The sequence below is a fragment of the Cyprinodon variegatus genome, unplaced genomic scaffold, assembly GCF_000732505.1.
Source record: "Cyprinodon variegatus isolate N-32 unplaced genomic scaffold, C_variegatus-1.0 Scaffold540, whole genome shotgun sequence".
Lineage (NCBI taxonomy): Eukaryota > Metazoa > Chordata > Actinopteri > Cyprinodontiformes > Cyprinodontidae > Cyprinodon > Cyprinodon variegatus.
Window position 1 is genome coordinate 65,233 of NW_015150993.1, and position 17,246 is coordinate 82,478.

Below are 17,246 nucleotides of genomic sequence, written 5' to 3' on the forward strand. Positions count from 1 at the left end.
ATATATATATATATATATGCCCCCCCCTCCGCTTGCAAAGCGAAGTCCTGCATCACTGAGCTTCCTTTCCTGCTGCTTCGAGATTTTACCCACAGCTTTTAAAAAGAGTTTCACCTGTTACTACATCTGAGTCGTGTCCTTTTTGCCAGGTGTTTTCCTCTGGGACCTTAAAACGGTCAATGATTATGATCATTATCAGTCGAAATCTGCAGGATGAGAATGTTTTCTCAGATTTAATTTAAGGAACTGAAACTGAAGCTGTTTAACAGTCAAACTAAAAGAAAATCCACACACAACAAGTCCTTCACTCAAACATGCTGACCCTGCTAAAGCCATGGTAGGCGAACACTCTAATTCCTTTGTGTTTTACTCATTAATATCGTAAAATTCTTATTGCTAACAACCTGATTTGATGCTTAACAGATATAACCTAGGTTTACTTCTCTGTGGTGAGCTAATGCATGCTGGGATAGTTTTAGTCATTATTTAAAGAAACTTGTAGAAATTATAGCTGCAGACAATGTGATCTGACTGAATGCACACTAAATTATATTTATCTTATTATTTTATTAAATTAAATAATCAACTTTACATATTTACAATACCAAAAAGTAATCGTTAGTATAATACATGGTATAATACCTATATCTGATGCAATTTAATATCTTTACTTAATCATTTTATCTTTTTCATCCTTTCTATTGAGAAAAAAATCAAAACTATTTGTTGCTGCCTTGCAAAAATATTTTGACCGCCTGCTCACAGTTGAGCTTGTAGTACGGCTTGCACCATAGTGCACTTTGTGGTTCACAGAAACAGGAATTATTGCAGCCAACTTAACTGCTTGAGTAACTAAACGAGAAAATGAATTCAAAGAAAAGGAAACAAGTAACCTAATCTTAGTCCCTTTTAATGTCCTAATACTAATGTAGGCCACAAAGTTACAACACAGATCTACAAAACTCATCCCAGCAAGTGAAATAGTTAGTAAACACTTAAAAACATTTTTATTCAGTGTATCAGTGTACTTATTTAATGAATAAACAAATATTTCTCTACTACATTAAAGCATGTAATCAAACCAATAAGATGAAGTGAACAAAGAAAAAATTGTTTTCTATTCATGCATTTTTAAGTCAAGCTGAACATCAATATAAAGTTAAAAAATATTACTCAAGTACTTTAGCAGACTTTAAACCAAATACATTTTATATATATAAATAATTTAGTTGCATGGCTAAACTTCTTTAACCTGACAACAGCCAGATGCATGTCTCGCTCCGCCTAGGAGCGAGACATGCATCTGGCTGTTGTCAGGTTAAAACTTCTTAGTTCTGAGTAAAAATAAATCAAAGTAGTACTACTTTTTCTAAGTACAAGGAGTTCAAAGAAAAACTATCGATAACAGTTTTTTGTTTTTTTAAAAGCTGCTTCTAAAGCTGCCTTTTAAGTAGTGTTGCATTGATGCCATCTTTTGGCCCCGATACCGATACCCGATACTTGGCTGTGCAGTATCGGCCCATACCGATACCATCTGTTTGAAATTGATGTGTGTGCATATATATGAAGATCTGCATACTACTTGGATGTAAAATAATTGCCATCATGGCTTTGTGAAGCTGCTGCCTACCTTTGTGAAGCAGGAAAAATACGAATACAAAGTGAATCCAGTGGAACTTTTTATTTCCTACCTGGAATGGGTAACAATAGGTGAATAAACTTTTTATATTTGTTGGTACTCACCAATACATATACCACCATTTTAGTTCTGTATCGGGGCCCCGACCGTTACTTGTATCAGTGCAACACTAATTTTAAGTCAAAAGAAGAAACACAACTTTCATTAATACTGAGAAAAAAAAAAAATAATAATACTCTTAGGAAATGTCTCCTGTGTGAAATCACCTTGTTGTCCCATGCCCCTTTAATCCTCCCTTGTGCTGCTTGTTTCATCTTTTAATCTTTATATAATGGTAACCTAATTTGTGTGGTTTTTTTTAAGTAGATTTCCTATTTAAAAAAACAGGAAGAAAAAGAGATAAGTAACTTTTTTTGTTGTGTTCATTTCCATATTGGGTACAGAATAGATTACCTCTTGACAGGTTCATTTGATCATAGCTTTTGTTTAATTTGCTTCTCTTTCATCGTTGATTTGAGTCATTACTTTGCATATTTGCTGTTTTTTTTGTGAATATTTATTTTCATATGAAAGAATGTTTCAGATAAGGAGATCTGGCAAAAGCTTATGCCTTGCAGGTTATGCATGGCAAAATGACATGGGAGAAACTAATACACATGCTTTTTGTCTGTTTGCTCTTTGAAATGTAATAGTTTCACTCAACCTATAAACACCTCATTACGTTTAAAGCAAATAAGATAGAGATTTTATTTCAAAGCAGCTAAATGAAGTAGAAAGGGGTTTTTATGACAATCACAAGGGATGGAAACAACTGTATGACTTAAATTTGTCAAGCTACATGTTCAACGACACCACAGAGACAGGTAAGAGAATAGTGTTTTTATTAAAAATGATTATTGTTCTACAATATACCCACTGCTGACTCCTGTTGACCTGAGTGCACACTATTCAATGAAGTGGCTCTACACCCATGATTTAGATATTACACAGGTAGTTAGTGTTTTCTTTTTTAATACTGTTTCATTTTAAAGTTAACTTTTACTGACCCACTGACCCTACGGAAGAGGATTAGGGCCACTGAAAAAAAAAAGTTAACTGATTTTTGAATTTTATTTGAGTTTAATATGTGAAAGAGGTCAGAATTTTGACCCTTTTCTCATAAATCTGACTTTAATCTCAGAATTCTGACTTTTGTTTTAGAATTCTGACTTTAATATCAGCATTCTCATTTCAGTCTCAGAATTCTGACTTTTATTCTCAGAATGCTGATTTATATCTCAGATTAAAGTGGATTTTTGGATCTTAATCTTAAAGGGCACAATGAAGGAAGAGATGTGGGAGCTCTCAGCTTTGCTTACAAAGATATGAGTTGTTTTGGAGGGCCAGTAACACATTGGTGGAAAATAATGGAATTAGGTGACTTTTTATGTGCCTGAGGGGTCCCCCATGATGCTGTTTCCTCAATGGAAGAGCAGAAGGTGATTAAAACAAGAGAGCTAGCTTAGTCTCTAGACAAGACTATGGCTTGATGCTAACATGTTTGTTAGCTGAGAAAAAAGTCAGAATTCTGAGATTAAAGTCAGAATTCTGAGATTAAGGTCAGAAGTCTGAGATTAAGGTCAGAAGTCTGAGATTAAGGTCAGAAGTCTGAGATTAAAGTCAGAATTCTGAGATTAAAGTCAGAAGTCGGAGATTAAGGTCAGAATTCTGAGATTAAGGTCTGAAGTCGGAGATTAAAGCCAGAAGCCTGAGATTAAAGTCAGAATTCTGAGATTAAGGTCAGAAGTCTGAATTCTGACTCTGAGGAGTCAGAATTCTGACTTTAATCTCAGACTTTTTCCCATATTAAACTGAAATAACATTTAAAAATCTGTTAAATTTTTTTTTTTCCCCAGTGGTCCTAATCCTCTTCTGTCAGCGCCCCCTGGGGAGCAAAAATAATTTTAGGCCAGTCTGCTCTTCTTTATAAATTTGAAGTGAAAGGACTTGATTTCTCCATCAAATCCACACAAATCACTCTGCAGCAATCACTCCTTTGTTTAGCCTCTTATCTCTAAGTGAAGTGCCCAGATTACATCTGCATTTTTTCCCTTTCTTTTTTCCTCTCCGGATTTTTTCCCATGTTCAGCAAGTTTTGAGCAACTGACGCCCATTTCCAAATGAACAAAACGAGAGCCTGAAGAGGAAAACCAGCAAACATCATCATCATCATCTTCCCAAGTTTTAGAGTAAGTAACGCGGAGCTTTGCTTAGGTGAATTAAAATGTATTTGCGCTGATTTTCTTTCCGTTTCTTATGTTCTGCTGTTTGTTTTCATAGTAATGTGGCTGTAATCTGACATCCTGTGTGGCTGTTGACTCTGTTATTTCATCTCAACTGTCGGTGCGGGGTTTGCGCGTTTTCTCACTATGTGCGTGTTTTCCCCCTATTTAACACGTGCTTCAGTGACAAATGGGGCATAAGGGAGTCCTTTCCTTCAGGGGCGGAGCTAGATGGGGGGCCAGGGGTGGCCATGGCCACCCTTAGCCAATCATTGGCCACCCCAACCATTATTTCGCCCTCTAATACAGACGACATGTTTAAATGTATTAAACATTTAATTTTTCATATATTAATCGTTACTTGAGAATTAAAACGCTTTGGTTAATTATGCACATCAAAATACTAACATTAAAGTTGATATATACAAAAGGCATTGTCTTTTAAGACCCTAATTTTGTGTTTTATGGGGTAAAGAGAAAATTATGTCTCTGCAAGTCATCAAGGAGTTTTCAGTGAAAGCATAGATAAATAACGACTTTAATAATAACTTAAAAATCAATTTAATGTAGATATTAGTAAATGTCATATAAATGTAATGCAGAATAATTTCAAATAAAAGAAGGTAAGTAATGACAATGGAAAAGATGTTTGCTCCAGACATTTTGTCCACTATACCTTTTATTTAGAAAGGATGGAGGTTTAAATATATGCATCTATTTGTAATCAAAAGGCTTTAGCAAAGTAGAGTTTGTCTTTATTTAGAAAATATGGATGTTGTGCTCGTTCCTGCTGGAACAGTGTTGATGGACCCTGAGGTTCTGGCACCTATCCACTTTCAGCCACCCCTCTGTTTACATTGGTTTTTGACCGGCCACCCTTATTAAAATATCCGGCTACGCTTCTGCTTTCCTCCCAGTTCAATGACATTTTAACACAGTAGATTTAGTTTACTTCACATTTCTTGGCAAAATACTCACATATACTGTATTTTCATTGCTGTGTACTGTCATTTGTATCCTTTAAGATTAATTTTACCTTTTTGTCCTACTTAAATGTTTCAGCTCACTAAGGAAATTTGATCAGAAACACAACATGAAAAAGACTCATTTAAAGCTACAGTGTGTAACTTTTAGCGACATCTAGCGGTCAGACTGCAGCAACATGAACATCTCCCCCCCACCGCTTCTCCCCCCCAACAGTACGGCGAGCGTTACGGGACAAAATGTCTTCCACGACGTCCACATCACCTACCTTCTCAAGTGATGAGGTTTGTTTACATAGATAATTTTACAGATAGTATTCTCAGGCATAATACTGCCATCTATTGTTCAGTACCGTCTCAGTTCATCTCTCTCAACTTGCCGTAGTTACTTTCGAGCGTAATGGGCGATCTCGCAATCGCTAGTTTGTTGGCTCTGCGCTGCCGTAGCGCAAAGATGTCTGCCTCCATGGCTGCGAGACCCGCTCCTATGTAATTATAAATAACGAATTCTAAGGCAACGCAAATATTAAGGTTAAAAGGCTGAGCTCGTAGATGATGATAAAATAAAATAGTTATGTATAATATATTACATTTCTGACTGTATATCCCTGTAATTATTACACACTGTAGCTTTAAGCTCATTTTACAGCAACAGTTACCATTTTGTATTTACATGAAGTTGCACTAGGTCCTAAAAATATTGCTAACTGTATAAGTGCAAATACTGATAAATAGGCAAAACAAGGATTTAAAAATACAACAAGTATTGAGTTTTGTGATTTAATGTTATACAAATATACTTTATAGACTTGAATGCTTTATAGAAAAAGTATTGAATTAATTTTTTTTTTTTAGAATAGCCACATTGGAGGGTTTAACGCCACAACATCTCAAATAACTTGGTGCTCAAACTTTGACTATGTCGTTTTTATGACTTTATCATTTTTGATAAAAGACATAAAGGCATCCTCTGGCCAGCCTCAATGACCAGACATTGTGGTCATTGTTCACATTCCCTAATGGGTAGAGCCTGAACATTCATCTTGAACATTTCTTGGGAAGAGCATTATTCATGATTCTTCATCCAAGTCCTAAAGTAGTACACACTTTTTAATAATTAAAAAAAAATTTTTTAATCAAAATATTGCATTGGTTTTACACTATATGAGACGTTCCCAAAATCAAATGTCTTAGAGATAGACATTTATTCTGAAATGTAAGATGAAGCCTTGTAGATGATTCGGTCAGCATTAGTTAAGGCATAAGTGAGGCTTAGAGTGTTTTACAGTAGAGGATGTTCTGCTTTTTATTGATCAATGTTAATGAATTTTGGATAATTTTAGTACGCTGGAGAATCTAGGGATTTATTACCTTTTAAAATTTTCTTTTTACCCTCTCCAAACAAACACATGAAACAGATATGTGTACCTTTCAGCCCACTTTATGCTTTTAGAAAGGCACTTTTTGGAGTATTTCTTGGTTGTAATGTTTGGTATTATCATTTATAACAGATATTTTTATATAATATGATTCTCTTTTTCTAATCTGTTTGTGGGGTATGTCAATTTATTTTTTTAAACTCTGGAATCTGTTACATTTTTATGTTGCATACTCACAGTCAGGGCCGCCACTACCATTGAGGACACAGATGTTGTGTCCTCTGTATTTAATTAATTAATTTATTTATTGCTTAAATTGTGACATAAACTAAATAAATTACAGTGAAACTGACTGGAAGTTGATGATCTTGGTCATCACTAAACTGTTAGGTGTTTTATATTTGAAGAGCCAAAACTGTGCATGAGTGGATCTTATCCTTTGTAACATGTGAATGTGTGTGAATATTGAGAGTCCTGTAGCTCCATACTGAACTGTTTTAAATATATGAAGCGACTCATTTCAATTATAGTGGAATGTCTTTGGTGATACATTTCTAAGCAGTTGCAGACAGAAGCTTACAGTAAAAAGAAAGAGAACATAAGAATCTGGTTTATAATGTCTGAAATGTCTGGTGGGGGAGAAAGGAGAGTAGAAATGCAAAGCTGAGTCTTTTAAAAGTAAAAATGATTTTTTTTTTGCTCCTTAAGACTGTGAAAATGGCCAGATTTAAATAATGGAATTAAAAACATCTCTGGGGGACCACGTCGCCAAACGCGCCTAGAAGTTTTGACTCTTGACCGCAGTATTTTTTGGGCCCTGCTCACAGTATTAGATATGCATTCAGCTAATACAGGGAGACATTCTGATTTCTCCACACATGGAGCTGATTATTCTGTGGGGGAGTAACAGTTCCACTCTAAGGGAGAGTAGATAAAAGTTCAACAGCCTTTAGACAGTCACACTCTGCTGAGTGGAAAAATAAAAGGGTGGTGTTAAATTCCTGCTTTGCATTGTTTAATAGACACACAGTCACCATTGGAATGCCCCAATATAAAATACAGTACTATTTAAAGCAGATACAACATTCAAACTTTTCTTATTTTTCACCTATTTAGTATCACTTTAACACATAACACATTAATATCTAATACTAACGTATTATGAAAGGCCAAATTCCCAGGGTTATGCTACCTTGTGGAGTCTTACTCGTGGCGACGAGTTAACTGGTCTAAGTCGATGGTTCTCCAGCTTTAATTAGACAGCACTTCCAGTCCATCACAGGACAAATCAGATGTACTATGCATGCAGACATTAATTACCAAAAAAACCAATTAACCTAAGGTTAATGTTTTATGACTTTGGGAACAAGCTGGCTTACCCAGAGAATTCATGCATCCACAGAGAGAACATGCAAACTCCATGAAGACGTTTCCCAGGTTTAGATTCCCTTTGCAGAAAAGATACAGTCATATGAAAAAGTTTGGGTACCCCTGTTAATGTTAATTATTTTTATTTCTAAATATTTGGGTTTTTGCAACTGTTATTTCAGTTTGATATATCTAATAACAGATGGACACAGTAATATTTCAGTATTAAATTAAGGTTATTGGACTATGCTTTTTTTGACTTGAGGTCACAACATACATACATACATAATGAGCCAAAAGCAGAGACGCCTTCATTATTTCTGCTCACTTTAAGCTGTGTGCAAGGCAGGAACCACAGTGGCATATTCAAAATAAACAATAAATACCAAATAAATAATTCAGGCATTTAGGACCACATAGCTCTATCTTTTTCTCAACAGCTGCTGGTCTGGGGGAGTCTTTTTATTGCTCAAGCCTGGTGTTGAAACACAGGAAGGGTTGATACTGCTTAGTGTTTTTAGTTATATTTTTTTGGTCATTCATCTTTTGTTAAACTGGTGATAAAACCTTTCTGTGCATCTTTCTTAGCTAATAAACATGATTAGTAATAGGCTAAAGTGAGCTTGTATAAACAGTATTACTGTCTAATCTATCTGGGTTGGATAGATCAGCTCTTTTTCAGTGAAGATATGTTTACACTTGTGTTTTATTACCCTCCCCCCATGTCATTTATTTTTTCCTGGTGGTGCATTGTTTTCATATGTGCAAAATGTACACAACGCATAAGTGCAAAGACAAAAAGAGATGACTGTGACCACATATTTTACATGCTCTGTAAAAAAACCCCACAAAACTTTCGTTCTTACTGTGTGACTCTGAAACACCTTTTATTCCTCCTCGTTAAATACTAGTTCAATCTGAAAAATTCACACGGAATAAAAAAGACAAAAGAATTTTATTGATATGGTTGCTTTAGCCTTTGGCACTCAGATGTTTTGATATGTATGAACAGGAGTAAAGAACAGGGATTCCCCCAGGCCTGAAACTGGTTGTAGAGTGGAGATAGATGAAGTAGGTCAGTCCATAGACTTCTAGTTGGCGAGACGGTGTGCTTGAGCTGTATGGCCCTGTATTCCCTCCAGTGGATTGCGTGAGCTGATGGAACTCCAGATCCAAGCTGTTGAAGGAAGACAGGATAATCCAAAGGGCTAAGTCAAGAGGCAGATCCAGGTACCGTCCACAGAAGAATCTGACAGGAGTCCGAAGACAGGCAGGCAAACAGATCAGGCAGGGGTGGCGAGCTCAGAGGTCCAAATACAGAAACAGATCAGGATCAGACAATCAGAACACTATAGTAACACTAGAGAAATCTCAACACCAGAGGCTCAAGAATAATCTGGCACTGATGGCTGGGAAACAGGCAGCCTAAATAGGAAACTGGAACAGGTGGATCTGATGAGTCATGAGGAATAGGGCAGAGCTAGACAGGTGAAGGAAATGAGCAATCAAGCCAGCCATCAGCGCCAAAATCATGACAGTTCAGCTGTAATTGCAAATGCATGATCATTGTGATGGCCACTCCAAAACGTTGACATTGCCATCTTGTTTTCTTTCATTTTCTAGATTCCATTTGCCTCAAAGCTTTACTTTCTGATGTCTTAAGATCAAAAGGGGGTAGTAACATGTTAATTACCCTCAGTTACCTTATATTAAACTTATTTTAGGAGTGGCTTTTCTTAAAGGAAATTCTTTTACATAAGTAAAATCTTCTTGAGGTTGCTTAACTCCTATTGATTAAAACATCTGGCTACTCTAAACACTGTGTGTAACTTGAGCTTTTCAGATATCAGGTAAATACGCGTTAAACAGTGGACTTTACCAGTAGAAATGTTTTATGCTCTACTAGCTCTCTATTTTCAAGTTTGAAATTGAAAAGAAGGATTTGAAAAATAGTCTCTCCTGCATAAAATGGTATATATTTGTATTTTTTAAGCATTTTAGTCTTTAATATACCATAGTCTACGCATAATGTCTTCCTAAATCCATATTTTGTAAATATTAAATCAGGTTGTCTTGATCCAACAATTAGCGCTTCAGTAGCCTTTTTACCAAATATGTTTTACTAATACTTGAGTAATTTCTTGGGAGTACTACTTTTTAATTTTACTTAAGTCAAAGATACTTCACTGGGCCGTTGGTTCCCTAGAGGTTGAGTGCTTTTCAAAGTTACCAGGGCTTCTTGGAGGTTTGGGGTTTGTTCAGCAAAATATCATGAGTGGCAGTAACTAAAAGAAGTTGAGTGAACAAATCTTGTTTTTGTACCTTTATTTTGTATAAGAAAGAAGTTCTAGGATGGTTTTAGGCAAAAACATCCTAGAGCTTCGCTGACTCTCTACTGACTCGAGGGGGTCTGTGGTGGGATCTCTGGTCTATCTGCAGCTGTGATGTAAGCAAGTCATCTTTAGATCCACAGGTGACAACGTTTCTCTTGGCGAGTGTTTCATATTAGATGCACTGAAACACATGAGAATAAAATGTCTCTTCAATGTCCTCCTTCTTCTGTAAATTGTTAGGATTTTTGGCATAACTTCTCTATCAAATTCAGACATTCCTTGTTCGAAGCAGTTTTTTAAATAATCCTTAGAGCAAAACTGGCTGCTCTTAGTCATACCAGCCCACCTGTCCCTCATCAGTTTTACAGCTCCATTTACTGCAGGAAAAGTTGTGCACACTAATGTCTGACATTGGATTATTGTTACAGCAGAGTATCAATATTGGCATATTAATGCTGGCTTATAACCTGATGTCTGTCTGAACTGTTTACAGCGTTTCAGTGGATGTTCCCAAAGTTCCCATGTTTTGCCACTTCCGGTAAACTTTGGACTGTCAAATCATTCCTCTAATGTGAAATATCGGCCAATCTTTAAAAATATCCATATGCTTTTCTTCAACTTTCTGCCTTTATGGCAAAAAGCTTGTGACAAGACTTAAAATGTGTGAAGTGATGTGTCAGTGCAGAAAAAACACTTCTGAGTAAACAATTCCCTTGTTCTAAAAGCAGCTACTAAACCGGAAAGATGTGAAACTCAAGACAAACAACTAAATGTTGTTTGTTCTTTTCGCCCTCACCAAATTTTATCATTTTATTTTAGCTTATCTTACTATGGCCACATATTTAAATGTTGCAGTGGTGCTATGATTATTTTGTTGCAAAGAAAACAGAACTTTAAAAAGCTATCAGACTTTTATTCCTCTGTGCTGGATGAGATTAGCATCTGCATGCACAATGTCGCCCCAGAACAATCGGACGCAATCATTTTCTTACTGAATGTTTTTGAACATCTCTCGAACAGGGTTCTCACGGTACTTAGTGATCTGACTACTTAACCTGAAGATGGCAGAGGAACATTACAAACCACAATTTGAAAGCTAAAACTTTTGATGTTTCTAGTTGAAAGAGCTGTGCTGTTGTGGTTAGTGTTTATATGGTTCCTTAGCCACTATAGAGAGAGATGACATCTAAGTAAACCACAGGAAAAATGGTTCCCCTCACTTCTGAGATAGTGGTTTTACCTCTGCTGGGGGGACATTAACAAACTAAGTTGAAATTCTGCCAATAAAAAAGCAGCTGACTGCTGTCCAGCTTAACTGCGTTAGATCTCTGTCACACAGAGTAACATGCACCTTGCAATATGCCCTTTTTTAAGACAATTTCTTTACCTAGACAATACACACAGGAGTAGTTGCTTGGTTCAAGCAGAGCAAATACTTTGTGCATCTGAGCAAGACCCTTAAGGGCTGGTTATACACCCCACAGCAGTGTGGCGCAGTGAGAATGACGCAGACATTTTTCAAGAGAATCAAGAACTAGCTGTGGGTCTAAATAAGGCAGAGGTGGTGAGGAAGTGGGGGCGTGTTTATCCGACAATGGAGGGATATGAGGGGCGAAAAAGAGCGGGGATCCTGGTGGGAAAAAGGGTCCCGGCGTTGTCGCGCACCTCGCTCTTCTAGCTGGTCAAACTTCATGAGTTTTTTCCGCAATTGCGGTCATAAAAACCAAACAAGCCAGCCCCCTGTGTGCGGCATTGTCTGCGGTCACCTACAATTTGGGAGAGGTGCAGCAGACTGTCCGCGAATGGGGGCGGGGACGTCCTTGTGTTCACTGCAACACCTACACAGACGACCTGGTTTCGAAGTATAAATCAGCCTTTAGCCCCAGATTGCTTCCTTGGCAGCTCTAACTAAGCTAACCACCCAAAGGGATGGGTGAAATGCAGATGTCCAATTTCCTTGCAATTTGCATTTGTAGTGACTGATTAAGTTCTTATCCCTCTATCAACAGAACCACAGCTACAAAGCTCCCTTCTAGGTATTGCTTGCTACTAGCTACTTTTTTGTGCTAAGGCTGTTAAAGCCATATACCTGATTATTATCTTCATTTCTCTCACTAAAATGCTTTATATTGTTTATTGTATGGAAGAAGAGGCCATTCATAAATTACTGATGCATATGCAGGTGTCCAGGTATTTTGAGTGCAGGAGTCTAGGCATGTCTTGTATACAGAGAAGCATGGCGGCCAACAAATGGAATGTTGCAATACCTCTTTTGTGAGTCAAAGCATATACAGCAAAACAGCATAAAAGAGAAGTTTCAACGTCAGTGTTTTCAACAGCTTCGGATGCAAATAAGTTAGTCTGAAAACAGAGATAGCAAACAGCAGAATGCTTATGATCTAGCATAAAAGTTGCGAAGTAATTAACACCTTTGCCTGGTGTATGTGTTCTGACGTCAGTAGGTTCTTGTGGTGTTAGGAATTTATCAGCTCTTCAATCACAAGCCGGTAACAATAATTCAGGCCTGTTAATTCACCGCTTAAAAGACTAGACTTGCCCTTAGACAATGTCTACACATTTCGTTTAGTACAGCTTTCAGACAGTGGATGAACATTTAAACACTGGCTCCAGCAGAAGTTGATGTAAACAAAGAACGGTCTATTCTGTTGGATAAAATCCGTTTGTAAATTGATCTTTGTCTCCCTTGTGACTTTGGTGCAGAGAGAAGTTGGTTGAGCTGGAGATCCTTCACAGAGGATCAAAAAGCATAAACAGGAAGTAGAATTTGTGTTAAATTTACCTGGAACTTGTGCGTAACATTCTGTCCACATCTTGGATTTTTTTTTCTTTTTATCTAGAATTAAATTTGTATGAAAAGTTCTACTTTCTTTTAAGATGTGTTTCACTATTGGCTTCACTCTGACTTTTTTTCTTCCTCTTGAGGTTTTTATACTTCCTATTGCTTTAACACCCAGAGTTGGTGCTTTCTAGAGTGTCACTCTGTAGCAGGGACTGTGAAAAGCAAAACTACCCGGTGAGTACATTTTTAAAGGCTTATAAAATGATCAATCATGCAAACTTTATTTTGTGTTATTTGATCCACAATTACATAATTCACCCTCTCTTCTGCTGCTCATCCATCAAGTGGGCTGGTACCTATACCCAGCAGTGTATGGGCGAAAGGTGGATGCACCCTGGACAGGTCACCAGTGCACCACAGGGTGACACATAGATGCACAACTGTGCACACACATTAATTCAGATTGTAGACTATGGGAATTAGTCCAGTGTATGCTTGCTTTTTAACTGGCTTGCATTGTTTAACTAATATTAGCAACTTAAGAGCAGTTTGATCTTCTTGATAACCTGGACTGTATATTTTTTCCTTTTAAATGTCATCTATACATATTACTTTGAAGTGTATCTGAAATTATGAGATCAAACTGTGTAGTTTTGCAGCAATGTTTAAAAATATTAAGAGGATGTGGGTGATGTGAGAAAAGCTGCTGTTAAAAACTCAGAGGGAGGGTACCGGGTATCAGCTGCCAACTGAGCCGTTCATTTTCTTTTTAGCAGTGGAAAAAATGCATACCAAAGTAAAACTGCAGGTAAAACACTGGAAATGTTGAATGCTTTAATTTTCCTGGCAAACACGTGGGTTTAAGCTTCCAGTTGGGATGAAATGAATGATGATTTTTTTGTTTTTTTCAGAATAAACCAGAAGCTGTAAAACTATTCAAACATTTTTTAAATATAAATAAAAAAGCTAAAATTAAAACTCATATTCATCTTAATGATGGCGTTATTCAGTGTTAAACACTACATGAGTGGATTAGAATTATGCATAAATGCAGGGGTGGGTTTTTATTCTGATTACATAACAGAAGCAAGTGGAAGGGTAATGTTAATATGAACACTTTAAACAGTGAAAGCTAGCTGTAGGGTTGGGCGGCCATAGGTATGTTGAGGAGGACGTATGATGAGCTAGGCTTTCTGCTCAGCTGCTCCCAGGCTGTTGAATGCTCTCCCAGAACCACATGAGGACCCCACAGACTGGATGCTTTTGAATGTGGCCTTAAAACCCACCTTTTTAGGAGATGTTTAAATTGAAATCCTGCCCTTTGACCTATTGTCTTTGTTCATTTTATTTATTTTTTACTTCTTTCTTATTTTCGTGTGTTTTTATTTAGCACTTACCTGATTTAATATGTAGCACTTAAGGATTTGTATAAATATAAAGTGCATTACAAATGCAAAAGTTGGTGGGATGTTATTGGCATGTTGTTCAGGACGTCCACATACTGGGAAGGAAAAGTGATTCAAACGTGACTAACCATTGACACGCTTCCTATATTCATGCATGTACCAAGAAAGTTTTGCAATCTTTACATAATTTTCATGGCTTTTTTACATTAAAATATTTTAAAGGCACTGTGTTTGGACCCCCCCCCAACAAAATTGTGGTTTATCAGATTAGAATGTACTGTGTCACAGATGCTAAATTAGAGGTTATACACAAATTGCCTGTGAGGGAATATAGGACACAACCAAATTGCATTTAGGACAAATGTTATTAAAGGTCAAAATACAGAACTTTGTGATCTGTATAAATACTCTGGGGTTCGTGATAGCTCAATGTACTTTAATGAAAAACAAATTGCATTTGCGCAGGTGGACTTTAAAAGAAGTAGTGGTGTTTAGGCCTGAAACAATTAATTGCATTAATCCATTATTGTAGAAAAAGGAGAATTCAACTTTATTGTCATTACACTGTCACAAGTACAAAGCAATGAAATTCACTCTCTGTGCATTTAACCCATCCCCTTGCAGAGCAGTGGGCTGCCATTGTGTGGCGCTCTGGGAGCAGTGTGGGGTTAAGGGTCTTGCTCAGGGACTCAGAGTGGCAGCTTCATCTGTAGACCAAAACTTATAACTCAGTTTCCTTTTTTCTGGGCATGGAGGGGCCAAACCGTAAGCTACTTACATTGACATACATGTATACTGAGCCAACCACAGCTTTTAAACTTGCAGCCGGAAGACAACACAGAGACATGGTGTGTGATGCCACACCTTATTCTTTTCTAAAATTATACTTATACTATACTTATGTAGTTTTAACATCACCTTTTTTTTTAGCTCTTTTTATCTGAAATAAAGAATTACTCCTTATTATTGCTTTATAAATACCAAGTTGAAGTAATAATAACTCCTAAATAGTAATGTTAAAATGTTGGATGCACCAAGTGATCCTAAACTGCATGTTATTGTGTGCATGTTAAAGCATCAATGAACTCATTAATACAGTATTTTATCATTAAAGTTCAACTATAATACCACCAAGAGTGTTTGTAATCATGTACCTCTCTTTGAAATATCAAAAGGGACCTAAAGTAACCTGTTATGAAGTCTATTGCATCCGGAAACCTCTACGGTTATATAACTGAAAAGGGGATTATTGTTTTGCGTGCAAATTTTGGGGCTGCTGACATTCAGGTGCATTCCTGATAATGTAGATAATGCTATATAGGCTAAAAGTACTTAATTTTGAATTTTAATGGATATAAATCTTCTTGCACGGCTGAATTTGAGGGTAAGCAACATCTGCATCTCAGTTTTCAACAACGGCTAAGAATACATGAGCTGTAAGTGAAAGTTTTCTTGTAGTTCGTTTCAAGCAAACCGCTCATCGCGTGACATATATTGAGTCATCACATTATCGTGGATGTTGGTATGCATAATAGAATGCATAATTAATAAAACCACAGCTATGTAGCAAGCACTCTAGTGTGTTGGCAACATGCATTACTGCATTAATGGGTTAATAAATGACATGATTGGAGGTAACTTTTTGAAAAATGCACAATCATTCTGGTAATCCCCCCAGTTATCTGAAAAGAAAAAAAAAATAATGAAAAAGTTAATGAGTGAATTGGTCTGGAAAGGGGAAGAGTTTCTGGAAGAGCAAAACAGAGATGTAACCACAGGTCACAACTCCGCAAGAGGAATTTTTAACGTGGGAGACTCGAGAGTGGCTGGGAGTACCGTCCAGGTTAATCATTCAGCATGAGACGATGGCTCTGTAGCNTCGTTAAATACTAGTTCAATCTGAAAAATTCACACGGAATGAAAAAGACAAAATAATTTTATTTATATGGTTGCTTTAGCCTTTGGCACTCAGATTTTTTGATATGCATGAACAGGAGTAAAGAACAGGGATGTTTCCCTCCAGGCCTGAAACTGGTTGTAGAGTGGAGATAGATGAAGTCAATCCATAGACTTCTAGTTGGCGAGACGGTGTGCCTCAGCTGTATGGCCCTGTATTCCCTCCAGTGGATTGCGTGAGCTGATACTAGTGCTTCATTCAGGGACCTGAAAGATGGAACTCCAGCTTTGATAAGACAGGTTACATGAACCTTTTCATGATGAGCAAGCATGATGCAACAGTGGAGAGACCAAAAATCCCCTTTGGGAAGAAACCTCTGACAGAACCAGGCTCAACCTGGTGGTCTCCTGCCAGACTGGTTAAGATGAGACAGGGAACGCAGTAAGAGTCTGGGAGGTATGACTCTCTGATGAAGCTTTAGCTATGATGGTGGAGAAGGGGCTGGAGGCGGGTTAAATTGGAGTCATCTGAAACGAAGTCAGGCGTAGCGCAACCAATGCCTGCGCTTTGGTTAGCAGACTGAGTTGTAGATGTGGGGATCTTTTAAGATGAACTCTGGATGCTGATTGGGGTTTTATGGGGGTGTGGTTCAAAGCTGATTGGCCTGTTTCAGAGGTGGAAGAAGGTGAGTAAGCAGTGTCTTCATTTGAACTTCCGCCTAGGCTTCATTATAATAATGACTTTTTAATACCTTCTTTTAAAGGTCATGATTTGATATCTATTTTATTTGTATTTGTTAAAATTGGTATTTAAGCAGTATTTCACAATGGGGTGAAGGTTTGACAGGACCCAAATGCAGCTTGAGGTGGTTACTTGAAGGTTTAATAACAAAAAGGGTAACAAAAGCAAAAATCCAAAAACATAAATCCACAAAAATCCCAAAATACTGAAGACCAGGAATACTTACAACAAGGGGGCAAATAAATGATGACAAACCAGCCAAGAGTGACTGAACAGGAGGAGAATAAATGGGAGAGAGAAACAAAGACCAGGCTAATTAGCAGATTAGGAGCAGGTGTGAACAGAGGCAAGAAGGGAGCTAGTAAAAAGGAGACTGAGACAAGAGGGCAAACAAGAAATATCTAAGAACTAAAACACAATAAATATAACTGGAACACAA

At 37.2% G+C, this 17,246-nt stretch overlaps 1 protein-coding gene across 2 annotated transcripts in view; it reads left to right on the forward strand.

Annotated features, from left to right (window-relative positions):
• Positions 1-3,551: 3,551 nt before the first annotated feature.
• LOC107095358 (prostaglandin D2 receptor 2-like) overlaps positions 3,552-17,246 on the forward strand; it is a 26,874-nt gene continuing 13,179 nt past the window's right edge. The window contains exon 1 of one of the 2 annotated variants that reach the window (XM_015391409.1): positions 3,552-3,867. The gene's annotated coding sequence lies outside the window, so the exon portion shown is untranslated. The remainder of the gene's footprint in view (positions 3,868-17,246) is intronic. The other variant, XM_015391408.1, reaches the window with a different exon arrangement.